Here is an 18,254-nt window from a genome sequence, read left to right on the forward strand (position 1 = left end):
AGGCAATAATCCATTGACGAAGGGCAACACAGAGATTCTACATTCCCCATTCATATTCTGGTGCAGTCACCTGCTGCTGAAGCATCTCTCCAAGCAGACTTTTTGCAGCGAAGAGGAGCAGGAGCAATTAATAGGAACACTCTGCCATACATCTTCCTCTCCTCTGCCTTGTCCTTACCTCTGCCTGCTCACACCCACGCAGAGGTCCCACAGGTCACAGTCCCAGGGTACTCCGTCTTTAGAGGGGTAATTATTCCCAAGGTCTGCTCAGCAGAGAGGGATTTGACAGCTCCCTCCCCAAAGGCAGGCAGTCGTTGAGCTGAGAGATGCAGCAGCATCCTGTGTTTGCTCCTTAGGGGTAGGACAAAGATATTCAGAAGAAATCCCAAAGAAACAGCCGGGACCTTGGTGGAGCCAGGAGAAAATTTCTTGTAAGGTCCCGCTCCAGACCAACCCAGCAGCTCCCGTACAAAGCAGCAGCTGGCACTGCAGATCCCTGGTGCCAGGTGTGGTGGTGGAATGTGGCTGAATCCCCCCAAGGCTCCCCTGTGCTCTGGGAAACACAGAGTGTGGCCAAGGACATTCAGGCCCCTCTGGCAGGCTCTGCCTTAGGCAACTGCCTCATTTGCTGGAGACTGGCTTGTCTCGTCAGGTGAATAATAAAACACATCCCCACGCTTGCCACGGGAAAAAAATACCACTGGAATTATTTTCCATAAAACTATTGAGAAGCTTTGCGAGATGAGGACACTCTGTTCCTTTTCACTCCGATTAATAACCATGGTTTAGACACAAATGTTAAGCACCCAAGGAGGTTTTGTGATACCTCTTTTTAGATGAAATTGAGCAAAACAAAAATAAGTATCATGACTTTTACACAAGGAAGAAATGTCTGGCATTTCCAGTAAGAAGGGAGCTACACAGGCATTGCCATTGAGGTTACATATTTGATATTAACAAACTAAAATACAGCACACTGGAAGAAAAGGGAGAAATCCACGCATGTGGAAGAGGAAGTGGGAGTGGCAGATCCAAATCTGGATGATTATGTTTTTTTCCAGCACAAAATGATTACGGAGGTCAAGTGTTTCCTGTCCTCCTAAAAGAGAAATTATCCATCTTTAAGGCAAAACAAAAGGACTATGCCTTTGCATAAAATAGGAACTCTGCAATAACTGCCTCAGTGCACAATGAGAGAATCAGATGGCATATTGGGTAACAGCTACATTTTCTCAAACGTTCAGAATTTCAATTTTTTTAACTATCATTCTATAGAACAATTACTTTTCTATAAAGATATAGTAATTGAATACATAATAGAGCAGTCAGTGGTGACAGTCCAGTGAAAAGGGAATTCCATTAGAGAACAACTTGCTTTTAAAATCATCCATAGATAACAGAATACTGAGCTGCTTTATATCAGCAGCCTTAAATACACTTTTTCAGTGACCTCTGGCACATAATAGGGTACTTGATTTCCTCTGTTTTTCAGTCTTAATAAGTTCTGTCAACAGGTATTATATTATACTGCTTTTATAGTCCTGTCTAGTCAAAATATTTTCAGCAATTAGGTGTGAAATCCAGACAAGTAAATCTGTTAGATTAAGAACACTATAGATTAAAAAAATGTCATGTTCCTTAATTGACATCAGCAGAGTTTCTCTACAAGCTTTGCCAGCGATGATAACACAAAATCTACAGATGAACCAACTGTGTCCTGGGCTGATCCCACAGTGTGGGTGATGCCTTAAGTTTTAGCTTTCATATCTTCCAGGTTCTGTACTGCATTAGTATAGAACTCTGAACTTCATAGAAAGTGTTAGCAAGTTATCCTCACAGTTTAGTCAGACAAAACAATCCTTTTCCAGCCCAAGAACCATTGCAGCTTCAGGCCCAAAAAGTGCAAACAACAGCAAATTGAGGAGAGCAATCTGGGAGGATGGGACCTCATAACCTGAAGCTGTAATTAGACAATTAACCCCAATATGGAAATGGACCAAAACTTTTATAAAATGTGAAAACTCGTGACCCAGGTTCCATCTTGGGTGTAGCCTCAGCCAGGCTCTTGTACTGCCCAAGGTGTATCATTGAAGGCCTTTTAATAAATCCCTACTTTATTCCTATAACAGTGTCCAGCCTCTGTTCCAGGCAGCCTCTCCAGGCATCATGGGGAACAGGAAAGGGGATGAGGCTCCACCTGCAGAGCTGCCCCAGCCCTGTCCCAGCCCAGGGAGGAGCTGGAGCTGCTGCAGAGAGCCCAGAGGAGGCTCCAGGATGAGCAGAGGGATGGAGCAGCTCTGCTGGCAGGAAAGGCTGGCACAGCTGGCATTGTTCACCTGCACAGGAGAAGCTTTGGGCTGAGCTCAGTGTGGCCTTGCAGGGCCTGGAGGAGCCCCAGGAAACCTGGAGAGAGACAATTTCCAGGGAATGCAGGGACAGCACACAGGGAATGGCTCTCACTGCCAGAGGGCAGGGCTGGATGGGAGATTGGGAATTGGGAATTGTTCCCTGGCAGGGTGGGCAGGGGCTGGGATGGAATTCCCAGAGCAGCTGGGGCTGCCCCTGGATCCCTGGGAGTGCCCAAGGCCAGGTTGGACACTGGGGCTGGAGCAGCCTGGGACAGTGGGAGGTGTCCCTGCCATGGCAGGGGTAGCACTGGATGGGCTTTAAGGTCCCATTCCAAACCCAAGTCATTCTATAATTAAATGAACAAACAGTCCTAATTGTGACTTCCCATGAGCAGGAACTGGCAGTGCTGCTTGGGGAATAAAATACCTTCCCCTAAGTTGAGGCCCACTGCAGAATCTGTCTTTCTCTCTTTTCTGTTCTAGATCTTTATTCTTTGAAAGGAATCAATATTCTTCCCTCAGAGAACGGAACCCTTGTTTTGAGGAACATCAGACAATCAGCTTAGAACCAGGTATGCAAAGACTAACCCAACCAGGCAATTTTGTTCAGCATCGTTTTCGGATCTAGGAGTTTTCCACTTGAGAGAAACAAGACAGGCTTCAGAATTTCATTTCACAGAAATGAGCTTCATCTCTTGTCACGGGAATTCCTGAGGAAGAGACTTGCACTTGTCTACAGGGACACACACATTTTTACCTCAGTTACCAAGTATCCCCCAAAGGCTCCTTATCCTACATGTGAGGGACATGTTCCTCAGACAGGCAGGTAAACATAAAAAGTGCCCCAAAATGAGCAACTCTGTCATCCACTTCGAATTTGAGGGCCAATGCCAAACAGCTGTAGCAATAAAAAATTTCATTTTCTGATATATGCACTGCTAGGTCTTCAACCTGTAGCTTTATATAGGATGTTTAACAGGTGGAAAGCTGATTGAAAAATCTGATTTATTATCTTTATTTACAAGCCAAGTCTCTTCCAAATGCACATGCATCTATAGTTTAATAATTCAACTAAACTGCCTGTCACTATTTATGTCACCCACAATGTCAAGAAATATTTGACACCATTGATAAAAACAAAGAAAAAGCCATCAACACTGAATGTTTTTCAAATTGCAAAAATTTTAAGTCACATCTTTCTGTTTCTGCTGCAGCTCTTTCAATTAGTATTGTAAATTGTTTGGCTTTAGAAATGCAAGTCATTTCAGTCTTCTCAGTCGTGGGTGTCTGGTCTTACACAGGTCCTCCCGTAAATCACAGATAATCAATTCAAAAGGTCAGTGCTGATTAAAAGAAATAAATCACATATAGGGGCATTTGTTAGACTGCAAATTACTCTTTTATGTCTTCTGAAGTAATATCTCTCTTGCTCATTTCAGGTACTATGAGTAATTAAAAAAAACATAAAATAATGAATGTGTGTAAGGAGGAGTTTCCTGCCAAAAGTCAAGTTTTAAACATCTTATATTGCTTCAAGCTTGGCTCTGTCAGACTAATGTTCCCTAAAACAAGTTTAGGTTGCAGCCAGAGCTATCAGAAACAAGGCATTATTCATCTTCAGAATAACAAAAATATTCATCTTCAGTGCTAATAAAACCTAGGAGCTTCCCTTGGTCTCAAAGAGCTGAGGATTCTTCTACAGAAAAATCTGTAAAAAAAGTCTATGTAGACTTAGATTTGACATTTTTCAAGTCAAATAAGAAGACAGCAAAAAGAGTTATATTAACTCTGTACTTCCTTAATTTGCCTGCTTCCTCCTCTTCCCTCAGCTAAGTTTCATTTTTATAATTCCTTGTTTTGCTTGTATTGCATTTTGCAATGCTTAGGTAGATGGATAAATATTACAGAGTTCATAGCTGGATCTAAATTATTATGAAGATAAAATAAGTGATTTTTTTACTTTTTCATGTCTTAAAGTATTCTAAGTAAAATCCCAAAACAACCAAAATTAAGAAAGCTCTACAGATCAAACATAAACCACAAACTTAGTGAGAGAAACATTTTGAAAGTGTGGCCTAAAGTTTGCACAGTGGGAACCTCCTCAGTGCCCACATAACTTTAACTCTAGTAAAGCTTTAAAGCAGATTTGATATTTTCCCTGTGCTCATGCAGTGTCTCAGCTTCTGTATGTGCAAAATGGAGATATCACTCCATAAATTGCTCCCGCAGAAAAGATTTATAGAGGAAAGGGTAAAGCCTTATGTGAGAGATAAATATCATTAATTGTTCACTGCAGTACAGCAATATTCTGACTCTCCTAATTCCTAGAGAAAATTATCTGTTTCCTCCACAGTTTGCAAAGTGTGTCCTCAAAGAAAAGAATAAAGAATGAGAATGCTGAGTTGCTTGGCTGTGACATTTAATATCCTTTGAGCCACTGAAAGATGCTTGTGATTTATCAAAACAACATTTCTCCACATCTAAAAATTCAACATTTTCTACGTCCAAGGAGTATCTGCACTGGTGTCTGAGGGTGATGGGAAAACAAAAAAAATTAAATTTCATCCACTGCTCTGATGTGGAGGCACCTGAAAGAGCTGAGTCTGAGAGAAACACCAGAGCCTGTGGCCTGGGAGTGATTCTGGATTTGAGAATGATAGAATAGAATTAAACAATCAATAAAGTTGGCAAAGCCCTCCCAGCCCATGGAGTCCCAGCTGTGTCCATGCCCACCTTGTCCCCAGCCCAGAGCTCTGAGTGCCACCTCCAGGGGACACCTGCAGGGATGGGCACTCCAAAGCTCCCTGGGCAGCCCCTGCCCAGGCCTGAGCACCCTTTCCATGGGGAAATTCCTGCTGCTGTCCACCCTGAGCCTGCCCTGGCCCAGCCTGAGGCTGTTGCCTCTTACCCTGCTGCTTGTTTCCTGGGGGAATCGGAGATGAAACACATTGATTTAACAGAGTGGTAGGTGACAAAGTTTGGAATCTGCACAGAGCTACCAAAGGGAAATAATTTATAGAAAGAATGAATTCATTCTCCTCAGCCCTTGTCCAGCATTGCTATAGCCTTGCTATTCCAGGCAAAATGCACACACAAGGGAGAAGAAAATTTGGATAATATGGTGGTTTTATCCCACCTTTCTCCTCCCTCTTTATGTTACTGAATACAGCAGAACACCTCGACCATTTGCTCTTCCCACCCCTTTCCCTCCACAACTTCTCATTTCTCATTTGCAGATATTATGCAATTTCTAAAATTTACTTAATTAGAGGTTGTGGGGGTGATGTTTTTGCCACAAATTTTATTTTGTTACCACAAATTTTAAATTCACTTTTATTCTGAATGACACTGGGAGATGGGGAAAAAAAGGAAGTGGGAATTTATAATATTTTTTTTAAGAGTAAAATGTTAAATATTCAAGTTCCTAATGAAAAGGCTTCAACTGAAAAACAACTCTATTTGAATCCCCTGCTCCTTTGAGCCTGCAGCACTCATGACTTGACCTCTCCCCTGGCGCTTCAGAAGCAGAGAGAAACATTCCCTCTTCTTTTGGGAACATATGGACACGTTTGGACTGTGCCAGAAGCAGCTGGTTGTGCTGAGACCTGGCCTAATTGCCTCTCCTCAGTGTCTTCCCAATGCTTCCAGGGTGACAGGACAGAAAAATAATGGGATTTTGAGAACAGTGTGAGGAGCACAAAGGCACTTCATTTCTGCCCACACATTTTGCCACTGTTCCACCCTGAGCTTGATTACTCTCTTCCTTCTTGTAAAAAGCTGCTTCCCAAATCATAATAAATCTAAACTACTCTTTCTTTCCCTGCACTTTTAGTTTTCTGCTCCATTCTATTCAGATGGAATTCAGTCATACAGCCAGCACAGACTGCTTTGAAATTCCTGTCCATAATGGCTTGAAAGGTCTTCAGTGGCCTAATAGATTGTTTGCTGTTCAAATAAAAATAATTTGGAGCCAAGTTTCAACACAGATTATTATTTTATGGGCATCTGTGAACTCCAGAAGAGAAAAACCCTTGAACAGAAGCCTTAAATGATGCTTCATAATAACAGTAAAAGAGATATTGGGTGAATTATAAGTGTTTGAACCTTCCCAATCCAGGAACCAAGTCATCCAGACACAGAATTTCCCTGTTCCTCATTAATACACCAGATTAAATCCAGTACTGACTTGCCCCTGCAACGTGTCTGAGGTTAAAAATGCCTGTGTACTCAGCTTAATAGGCTCCCATTAGGGAAATGCAAAATTAGCATTGATTTTATTTAAGAAGGGCATCCCGGATAAATGGTGTGGTAAAATGGCTACACACAAAATTTTTCTGAGCTCTGGCCATTTCTTTCCCACAGAAAATATCCTATTTGGATGTGACAGAGTTTGCTAATATCCATATGTTAATTAGCTCAAAATACTCCTTCTCCCAAAACAGGAATTAGGGAGGAAAGTAAAAAATTAAGGAGCACAACAAACAAAAAAAAAACTAATAAAACCACTAAAAACCAAACCAGCAAAAATAACCGGCTAAGATGGGTAATGGAACCAAGCAATCAATAAAAACACACACAACTTCTTTATCCCAAGAAATAATTTTTTCCTAGATAATTACATGGGTAATTTTCAAGCAGCTTTCATTTTGAAATGAAAAGAGGAAAAGACGCAATTTTGAAAATATTGAAAGGAAAAGTTCTGGCTTTTTCTGCATCCCTTGCAGCTTTTTATTTATTTGTTTTGGCTGAAACATAAGTTTTTCAATAGCAAGACAGCATTTTTAACCAAAATACATACACATTTTTCCTAATAAAGTAGTTGGCAGCAAAGGATATCAATCCTGAGAGAGAGAAAAGAATTCTGCATGTCAAAATAGTAAGGAGGAAGAGAGTTTTCATTCTAAATGCAATTAATTGTCATTAATTAAAACAACATGAATGTCTGGGGGTGGTGGAGATCGAAAATTTAGAGCATTCATAGTTATGGTCCTCTGTTCCTGTCAATTCCTTCCAACAATTTATTATCAGGTATCAGATGTAGTGAGAAAATAAACTAAAATGAAATCAACAAAAGAAAAGACAACACATTTCATCTTCTTTTAGCTAACTATTTTTAGCCACTTTTATAATGACAAGCAGTGTATGACCAGCTCTCCCACTGAATTTCCTCTTCCCCCTCCTCACATGGGGAACTCCAGTCCAAGGCAACAAGAGCTGCACAAACACAAACCTACACTTATTACTGCTTGTATAAAATAGTCCCACCAATTTATCAAGGGTTCCTATGCTTCCTTCACACTTAATCTCTTTCATTTCATATTTTGGTACTTGGGAAGAAACAGGAACCATGGATCCAAGGAAAGGATAAGGTTTTAGGAGATCCTGCTTGAGGATTTGCAATGAGAAAACTGAGCAAGTCTTGTTTCTTTGCTTTTCAGTTTCCCTGGATATAAAACGAGAATGATAATTCCAATTAAACAAAAAGAGGGTTTTTCATAAAGGAAGAGAGATACCAAAACAGGCAGAAATAAAGGTTCCCTTGATTTTTGACAGAGTTTTTGATACAGAATTTCTTTAGCACTTGAAAAACAAGTCAGCTCTAAAATGTGCTATGAATAACCATTGATAAGGGGGCAAAGAAATCCTAATAATAAACAGAGCTCATGCAAGAAAGGAGAAGATGCATGCAAGAAAAGGAAGGCCAAAATCCAGTGAATAACTTCTTTTTCTGAAATCCCTTTTGAAAGCACACAGAGCATCTCACAAGATCTTGTTGGGCTGCTGACATTTGGAGGGGTTTTCTTTTCCTCACCCCTTCTATAAAACTGCTGAATGGCTGCAGTGACACAGCACACATTATCCCATCACCTCTTATTTATGGATGCACTTTGGCTTCCCAGCCCTGAATTTGCCTTTCAGCAGGTCATAAATGTGCATTTTGAAAAGCAGATCAACTTTGCTTCTGTTGCTCTAATGGAATTTTTCCAAGAAAATTAATGTCTTATTTGTTTTCAGCACAAGGAGTTCATGATATCCAGCACACTCAGGAATTCAAAAAACATTTAAGCAGAACAAAAAGTATTATTTAGATGATCAATCCCCTTATTCCTCTGGATTCTTCCCTAAGACTTCTCCATTAAAATACAATTCAAGGTCAGCATTTTTTTATTTTCCAGTTTTCTTTTATCCCCACTGTTTTTTTCCTAATCTAACCACTACATCCACAACTGCTTCCACATTTCATTATTTTGCAGTACATTCCTAATTATATTTCAAATAGAAATATATAAAAGTATGTATTATATATATTTATATTATAAATAATTTATATAATAGATCATTTTTATATATAAATACTATATACTAGTATTTTGTATACTATAAGTCAACATATTTTCAATTCTGTTTCACATACATGGAAAAATATCAGTGCTTATGGAGACTTTTGTGAAATTTTATATTGAAAATTTATTTTACAAAAGTGTTTTGATTTTAGAAGAATATGATGAGCATTTCTTTAATTGAAAATATCTATGTAGTTTTATTATTTTTTCAAATCTGCAAAATATTTTGCACATTTAAGAGATGAGTTTTAATACTGTCCAGTTGTGTATACCCACATGGTGATTTTTAGCATTTAAGTTGGTGTCATTTTTCCTTTTTCATATCAGAAATACTTTTTAGTCTTTAAACAAATACATTTTAGTCAGTGCTCTGTGAAAAGCAGTTTTAAGTTGGATGGGAAAATGGAGTACATGGAAGGATTCTCAGTGCTCAGTAGAGAAAATGCACTCTTGGAGGCACAAAACAAATGTGAGTCTGAAAGAAGAGAGGAAATATTTCTTCCATCATTATCACTCAGGTATTGCCTGGAGGATCAGTTGCAAGACAAATATCAGAAGAAAAAAGATGTTACTTTCCTATGGTTTATGTCTCTCTAAAGAATAAAATGTGGGTTTACTAAACAATGGTATTTAACCAGCAGGGTGTTTGACAAAGGGAGAACAAAAAAAAAAAAAAAAATCTCTGCCTCCTCTAGAAAACTATTATCTATTTGTCTGTTTGTTAGTGCAAAAAACACCTCCACAGGTGGACTGCAATGTATTTTCTGAGTGTGTCAGGAATTTAATTCTCTGTTTTAACAGAGAAGGAGGGAAAAACCTTTTGGAAAAAAAAAATCCCTAGGCATGCAATTGAAAAACAAGAGTGCTGCATGTCAGCTGGAATATGTAATCCCTGAACAGAGCCTGCCCTGACCTTCCACAAGTAGCAGGGCAATTGTTCTGGGGGATTTTCTGAATATCAGTGTCTATTTGCAAAGAAAGCCCTGGATGAAAGAGGAAAATGAATTTGAATTTGCAGTGAGAGTGAGCATCCAGTTCTGGGCTGTACCCCAGCTGGAAGAGAGCCAGCACGGGTCCCTGGGCAGGGAGTCAAGGAGGCATCCTTGGCATGGTGCAGGACCAAGTTCTGCAGCCGGAGAGCCGAGCTGGGCACAGAGGAGAGACCTCTGCATCATCTGCAGCAGAATGAAAGACTCGAAGATGCCGAGGTATTCATTTCCCCATCCTCTCTTGCTGCCAGCCCAGAAGCTGCAGCAGGAAAACACTCAAGTTTTGCATGGGGAAGGTGTAGAGAACAATCCCTCCAGGGCCCTGCAATGAGAGATAAATCCTTTGGAAGAGGAGGAGAGAATGAAACTGAAGCACAGAGCTGAAGCCACAGAGATACACACGGGATGCACCTCTGAATTCTCAGTTCCACACATCCCTCCCAAGCATGTCCCAGGGTCAAATTGCTCCCTGAGCTGCCCTTTTAGCTCCCCATGGCTGCATCCCAGCTTCAGGGAGCAGGGTGTGGAACATCCCCTCTTGGCAGAGGTGTTCAGTGGCCACATCTGCCTGTGAGGCAGAGTTGGGCATCGCCCAGGGAGGAAGAGGTGGCCAGGGCTCCTTCCCCAGCCCTGCTGCTGCAGAAGGACTCACAAGGATGTCCCCTCACCTGCAGCACTGAATGAATTCTTAACTCCTCTGTTCACCCAGGCAGCAGTGCCTTTCAGTCCAATTCACTGCACAAGATGTGCAGTCCTGAAGGTGAAATCCTGGGATTAATTCAAACTGAGTGCACACAACAGTGAGAAAAGTGACAGTGCGGACAGACAGGAAGAAAAGGGGAATTTCTGTAATCAAAACAGAATTGGTCACTTTAAAATAAATGGTGAGTAATCCATGAAGGTACCCAAATAAACACAGAGCCATTCAGATGGCAGCAGGGAAAGGAAAACCTGCAGAAAAGGACACAGTGAGGTAGGAGAGAATAAGTTGCCATAGACATATACCTACAGCCTTCATTTCGTGCACCCATAATTCTCCCTGGCAGCTGCATGATTAATTCAAAGATTTATTGATTTTTTTTGCCTTGCTCAATCCTGTTGACCTGCTTTTGTTGACAGGTCTCTGTGGATCACACTCCTCTGGCAGCTGAAAGCGTTGGCATCACGTTGGTCTCCAATGGCCCACAGGAACCATTTCAACTCATTTGACACCACCAGTGCTCGAGTGCATGGCAAGAATGGGCAGGACTTATTTTAAACAAAAAAAAACCATGAAAAAATAAACTGGTCAGCTACTCTTGCTGTGAAAAATATCAGTAGTTGCAATTATAATGCCATTTTGTTGGTGGTAGAGAACATCTAAACAATTTAATCTTTTTTCTGTACTCTCACTCTTACAAAAAATTCACTGGCTTTAAGTTTTCTAGGTATTTTTGGCAACTGTTCACAGGATAAAATGTTTAGATTTTGCATCTACCACCTTTCTGCATCAGGTCAGAGCATCTGCCCCAGCACAGCTTGAGCTCACACACCAGATCACAGGCTTTAAATTTCACTTGATTCTGACTAAAAGGTCACCTGGCCTCCATCATAACCTTCTTCCAAAGGGAAAACACACATGCAATTAAAATGTGGCTTTACAGATCAGCAGCCCAGGTACAACACTGATGTCACAGCAAATGAAACAAAGCCCTACCAGAAAGGCACCTCCAATTCCTTCTAATGAGTCATTCTTCTAATGAGCCTCTCAATTAAAATTGGACTCTTGACAGGGAGGGCAAATCAAATGAGCATTGTACGACCATCTACAGCCCTAAAAAAAAAGTGTGGATTTATCAACTTCGTGGCACTGTGCTCCGCAATGATATTTTAATTGAAATCAGTTACCTGGTACAACACACAACAATAGAATATTCTGTTTCTGTTTGGGGTTTTTTTTCAGATGTCACCTGTAGATATCTCTTTGGATGTATTAAAAATAACCTGAAAATCACAGCTGGTGGCAGTTTTGCCATTCTGCTCCCCTCAGAGTGCAGCTAAACCACGTCCACAGCCAGAAAGGATTCCCAGTAGCAAGGCACACACTCATTAAAATGAATCTCATGCATCAATTTTGTCCCCTCACATCAAAGCTGTCACAGCTCATTGGTGTTGGCTCAGGTTAGGCTGGGTTTTGATGGGAAACCTCAAGCACACAGTGCTTAGTGTGGTCATTTACTTATCCACTGCTGCTCAGGAAGGTGACAAGATCACAAACTCCTGGCAGGGGAGATTTATAAGGAAGAAAACAATGCTACAATCGCTATTTCAAAAAGCAAAAATGAAAATAAATCATAAAACTGGACCTAAAACCAGCACACTGATTCATTAAAGCATGTCCCTGTTTACAGAATTTTATTACCAAATCTGACAGCACTGAGCTTTGCTGTGTATAAAATCAGACACCCCCACCCCAAATCATGCAATTAAACCAAAAAGATAAAAATATTGCCTTAAGTATTCAAGAAAAATATCTATGAACCAAAAAACTGCCTGAAGAATGGTGAAATTAGAGCAAAGACAAAATGGAAGAATGTTGAGTGAGCACCTGGGAAGGTTAGCAGTCAATCTGCTCTTATTTCACCTTTAATAAAGAGCTGGTAAACATTGAGTTCATTTAAATGCGGACCATATTTATTTGAAGGCTCTTCAAGCCCCAGAGAGAATTAATATTACAGAAACCATGGGGAATAGAAAAAGCTGGCCAGGTGATAAAATGGGTTTCACCCAGGGAAAAAATGAAAGAAATTTCAAGCACATCTGGAGAGAAAATAATGTGACACAGATATTTCCAGTGAAAGACTAACTGTGTCACTGAATTCAACCATGCTGAAAGAAACCTCCTCATGACTGGCAACATCAATAACAAGGTGGTAAAACAGAACAGTTTGGGCATCAGATTGGATAATGTTATGCATGGTCCAACAGAGCCTCAGGCCCGTGGAGAGATGTGATAAGTGCCCATATATGTGTGTGTGTATTTATACATATATATATGTATGTATGTATGTATACACACACTGATGGATACAGAGATGGAAAGAGAAGGGCATCAATCATAAGAAAATAAATATTTGAAGCTTTTACCCAGAAGCAGACTTCCAATCCTTTCTCACTCTCTCTGTTTAATTCTCAAGAAGGCAAAAGCAATTCTAAAGGGGACCTGAATCCAATCAAGTTTTTCACATGCTTTAATTTAAGTAGAGAGGAAATAAATTAAAGAGTTGAGGAAAAAAATTGAGAAAGAGGATTCAGGGGTTGTTGGGTTTAAGGCTTTTATTTTGGCTTGTTTTAAAGTGAGAAGAGGGAAAAAGTCCCTCCCATTGATGGAAATGAAGGGCTGCACAAAACTCAGCAGCAACAGAGGGGAAAGAAAAATTATGATACAGTTTTTTCCTAGACAAGCTTCATTACTGAAATGTCAAAGCCACTGCTACTATTTGTGAATCCCATTAGGATTAAAATTGCTGGGAATAGTGAGACAGAGCAAATTTTGACTTTCTGGATTTTAACCACCACACGCCACTCAGAGATATTTTTCTCCTCCATCTTTCACAAACAGCCACCATTGTTCTCTGCCCTCAGACCAGCCAAAATGTCCAGTCACACTGAGGAAAATCCACAAGTTCCCTCTACAGGGAAATACTAATAACCACTCCTGTGCTACAACCACATTGCTCACTTTCCTCTCTGCTACCAAAATGTGATTTTTTGACATGTGACTTAGATGCTTTCCATCTTCATCTCTTCAAGTGGCTCCCAACTCCTGACTCCCACCAGGCTGTTGAAATCCTTGCATCAAATCCTACCCATACCAGAGACATAACTTTAAAATTATTCACCTGATCAAAATACTCCAACATGAAGCAAAAATGGAGCCCAGGGAAGACAGAGGAATGGTTTAGGTTGGAAAAGACCTCTAAGATCACTGAGTCCAACCATTAATCCCTCTCCCTAAGTACCACATTCAGGTGTGTTTTTAGCACTTCCAGGGATAGCAATTCCACCACTTCCCTGAGCAGTCTGTTCTGACCACCCTTCCAGTGAAGAAATTTTTCCCAATATCCAGCCTAAACCTCCCCTGGCACATCTTGAGGCCATCTCCTCTTGTCCTATTGCTTGCTACTTATAATTTCCTCTAGTGAACTGCTTGAAGTACGTGGCCTCACTCAGTTAGAATTTTAGTTCATGAAACAGAGGAAAGTGTGAAAATTGTTTGCACAAGCACGAAGTGCTAATTTTTTACCATCTCCACTTTCTGGTGCTATAAGACACTGTCCTCTTAAAAGAGCAGAGCTCTCAGGAAAAACATGGAAAACCAGACATTTCTTAAATAATGCAGTAAATAATTTTTTCCTAGGTCCCTCAGGAAAATAACCTTGCTGAAAGAGAAAGTGAGGAAGCAATATATTGTCTTTAGAGATGGGCAAGTGCACTTTAGGAAGCTCAGAAAACACATTACTCTCACAGCAAACCTGCAGCCTGACCTGAGCATGGCTGAATGGCGCTCCCATCAGCTTTCCAGGGAGTGAAGGAAGTTCAGCACATGGAGAGATTTGCCTGCTGTACTTTCTGAGTGCTGATACAACTCTGAAGAATTAAACCTCACTGACATGTTTTTGGTAGAAGGCAGTTTACGTGCAGATCTATTAAAATTTTATACATGTTGCTGATATTTAATCATAAAAAAAATATAATCTTCATCTCACTCCACCTGGAACAGAAGAAATCCTGCATGTAGAGCATTCAGGGACATAGGTTAAATATATGTTCAATGCTTGGGTTTTGGCAGCTGTGGTTAAGCACTGACATCAAAGCAAAGCAAGAAACATCATTGCTCATCTCTACTGGACCCAGCCTCAGTCAAAAGGCTGGACTTAATCCCTGTAGTCACCAGCAATAATCTAATTCTGATCACAGGACCACTCTCCATAAAGAGTTTGTTTTTTCTTGCACTGTGTACAAACCTCGTGGCTGAAAAAACAGCCCTGTGCAAACTGAGCCCTTGCTGTAATCTCCAAACCCTAGCAGAGCCCAAAGCTGCAGTGCTGTGTCTCAGATGTCTCCACGTTATAACTCCTGGCAAACTCTGACTGCTTACTGCCAACCCCAGCAGTTCAGAAAAGCCCTTTGTGCAGAAAGAGATCCAAGAGCCCCCGAGCCTTTTAAAGAGGAGACTTGAGGAACTGTGTGTAAATAAATAATGCAATTCATTAGGCCAAATGTAGGTCAGTGTACATCAGTGACACTTCTCAAGCTGTGGTCCAGTGTGACTAATTCCTGGCTGATGGGAAGGAGGCTGGCTGGAAGGCTCATCACTTGTCACCAGCATGTCAATCATAGGGTTCCTTCAGGGAACCATGTTCCATCCATGCTCACCCACCTTTCCTCAGAGCTGCTGTTCTGCCAGTGCACACTCAAATATGCCACTGTGCACAGCTGCTATTATCTGTCTCTCCCTTTTTCTACTTTGTTTTTTAAGCAGTCACAGTTCATGTATAAATCAGAGAGAATCTTGCATGGTGTGTCATTAGACAGGAAAATGGGAATTCAGAAAGGTCACGGCACGAACCCACTCATGATCCTGCTCTTGGCAGTGTTCAGAAACACAGAAAAACTCAAAATCCCTTGCAGTTATCAGGATCAGGGCAGGAGGCATTCCTAACAGAAATACAGAGTGCAGTGACAGACTCAAGTTAATTCTTCAGGCTTTGTTTACATCCATTCTTCATTCTGCTCTTCTCTCTCTGCTGATCTCTTACACTGACCTTCACTTCCAGTAATCCCTTTCTGCCCTCCTTCCCCTATAACCACACCCATCCTTTGCTCTCCCCGGGACTAATTAAGACATGAGTGGGTTCTGCTCTGTGCTTTCACCTGGGCACAGCCCAATCAGCAGTTATTTCACTTTCCTTTCTAGTCCAGCTTCACAGTTGTGTGTGTGAAGAAATGAGCCAAGCACTTTACTCCCCTCTGCCTTGCAGTTGCTCAACAGGAGCAGAAGCAAAATCCGTGCTGTGGCACTTTCCTATTGTCCCATGGGTTTATTATTTTTATTTTTTTTATTATTTTTTGGATGTTATTACAAAAAACTCAGCTTTGCTGAGCTCTTTGGTCCTGTAGGTCTTAGTCTGCTTTCAATGGTCACAAGGTCAGCACAAAGCTGATTCCAAAAGTCTCTTTTCTTTGGAAATGGTTTGTGAAGGAAAGCAGGAAGAGGGAAAGGAAGTTTGACCTTAGAGCAAGCCATGTGCAGCTATCCATCAGATATTCCAGGGTGATTCTAGGATGAACACAATGCTCTAGGCTGATTTAAGATTTTACGTTTAGTGCCATTAAAAAAAAACACGTAGGATTTGGTTATGGGTACAAGAGCAAACTGCACTGCCTTGCTCTCCCTGTTATCATTCAAATTAATTTCAGACTCAGTTTCAAGTCAATTGACAATGCAAAATTCTTCAGAAAATAAGGATTTCAGGAAAAGAGACTATAGCTGCAGCTGCAGAGTTTGGTACAGCAGTTACCTGCACTTTGTGAGCCCCTTGAGACTTCTCAGAGTTAGCATCAATCCTTAATTTTGCTGACACTTCAGAGCTTGTCAGACACCACTGAAAAGTGAGATTGTTAAACAGTTGTATCCAGTGAAGAGAGCTGAATATGCTATCAGACCATTATTATTCAAAATGGAGTTTTCCAGAATGAAAAGATTTCTCTGTGTTTGCTCTTTGAGCTCAGTGTCTTCTGCTTTTTCTCAAAATAGATTAATCCAAATAATTGGTTTTGCCTTGCTTTAAAAATCTTTTTTCATGCTACCTTTGCCCCTAGAGGAGACCCTGTAAAATCTTTTTGGCCTCAGGTTTTCTGTCACATTAGAAGAGAAAGTGTAGGAGCAAAACCCCAATTCTGGAACTGTTTCCTAACAGACAGACAAGCCCCTGCACACCTTTCCAGACTGCACATGGAAACATCACAGAAATTGGTATTTCTGGCCCCAAACATGGGCACCTTTCCCTTTATTGAACATGGAGGGTGATTTATTGGGCTACTCCTTGGAAAAGCTCTGGTAATAGGTCTTAATATGTTTCAACTCCCAATTACTTTGCAATAACCGGGAGGCATGACGTGAAATTGCAGCCAGGAAACAGAAGATGCTCTTGCCCAGCTCTATTTATTACACACTTGGATTACTGTGGACATCACTGTGCTCCCTGAAAACCAAATATACAGATATGCCCAGGATAGCACACTGTGGCAAGACCAAAAACATTCTACAGTTTTAATAAAGGAACACCCTTCTAAAACTGTCGTTCTAAAAAGGGAGGATATTTTTACCCTAGAAAAGTAAAATCATCATGTTTTTTGGGGTTTTTTTGTTTCTTTTTTTTTTTTTTAATATTGTGAAAGATGAAAGGGAAGGAAAGGAAGGAAAGGAAGGAAAGGAAGGAAAGGAAGGAAAGGAAGGAAGGAAAGGAAGGAAGGAAAGGAAGGAAAGGAAGGAAAGGAAGGAAAGGAAGGAAGGAAAGGAAGGAAAGGAAGGAAAGGAAGGAAGGAAAGGAAGGAAAGGAAGGAAAGGAAGGAAAGGAAGGAAGGAAAGGAAGGAAGGAAAGGAAGGAAGGAAAGGAAGGAAGGAAAGGAAGGAAAGGAAGGAAAGGAAGGAAAGGAAGGAAAGGAAGGAAAGGAAGGAAAGGAAGGAAAGGAAGGAAAGGAAGGAAAGGAAGGAAGGAAGGAAGGAAGGAAGGAAGGAAGGAAGGAAGGAAGGAAGGAAGGAAGGAAGGAAGGAAGGAAGGAAAGGAAGGAAAGGAAGGAAAGGAAGGAAAGGAAGGAAAGGAAGGAAAGGAAGGAAAGGAAGGCAAGGAAGGCAAGGAAGGCAAGGAAGGAAGGAAGGAAGGAAGGAAGGAAGGAAGGAAGGAAGGAAGGAAGGAAGGAAGGAAGGAAGGAAGGAAGGAAGGAAGGAAGGAAGGAAGGAAGGAAGGAAGGAAGGAAGGAAGGAAGGAAGGAAGAGGTTTTCCCTCAAGCTGGCTCTCCTTTTTGAAGATGTTAATGAATAACCAACAAATCAGTTATTTAGGAAAAAAAAAAAGGAGAAAATAAATGAGAACTTGATATTTTCCAGCACTCAGTAGCAGCCAATACTGTCCTGTGTGCAAGAATCTGGTCTTGCACAATAAAAAATACAATAACTGGGTTTTTTTATAGCATCCATTCTGATGAACTATGTTTTATTTTCATTTTAATTCCCAACTGCAGAATTGAGGGATTGTGAGATAATAAGAAACTTGCTAAAATTTGTAATAGATTTTTAATGATTGTAGCCTTGTCAACCATTGTCAGAGGGTCCATTAAGGGAAAAAATTTGGATTTAGATCCATATAATTAAATGTTATTACATTGTTTTATTCCCCCAAATTTGGGATTAGAACCAATATAAGATAATAAAAATAAATTATCTGTAAGTGGCAGCCATAATGTTTTGAAGAGCTGCCTTATTTTTTCCCTAAAGAAGAGATTACAGAGACCTGGGTGTCCCCATCTCC

General features: G+C 40.7%; 1 protein-coding gene and 1 long non-coding RNA gene across 7 annotated transcripts in view; one reads left to right on the forward strand and one right to left on the reverse strand.

The window, feature by feature from the left end:
* DSCAM (DS cell adhesion molecule) overlaps window positions 1-18,254 on the reverse strand; it is a 443,286-nt gene that overhangs the window by 356,041 nt on the left and 68,991 nt on the right. The gene's annotated exons all lie outside the window — the stretch shown is intronic.
* LOC137468179 (uncharacterized) lies at window positions 2,673-14,352 on the forward strand. The gene is made up of 4 exons (XR_010995790.1): window positions 2,673-2,920; window positions 8,364-8,501; window positions 10,801-10,968; window positions 14,090-14,352. It is a non-coding gene; the product is annotated as an uncharacterized lncRNA (long non-coding RNA).

The sequence above is a fragment of the Anomalospiza imberbis genome, chromosome 2 (assembly GCF_031753505.1).
Source record: "Anomalospiza imberbis isolate Cuckoo-Finch-1a 21T00152 chromosome 2, ASM3175350v1, whole genome shotgun sequence".
NCBI lineage: Eukaryota > Metazoa > Chordata > Aves > Passeriformes > Viduidae > Anomalospiza > Anomalospiza imberbis.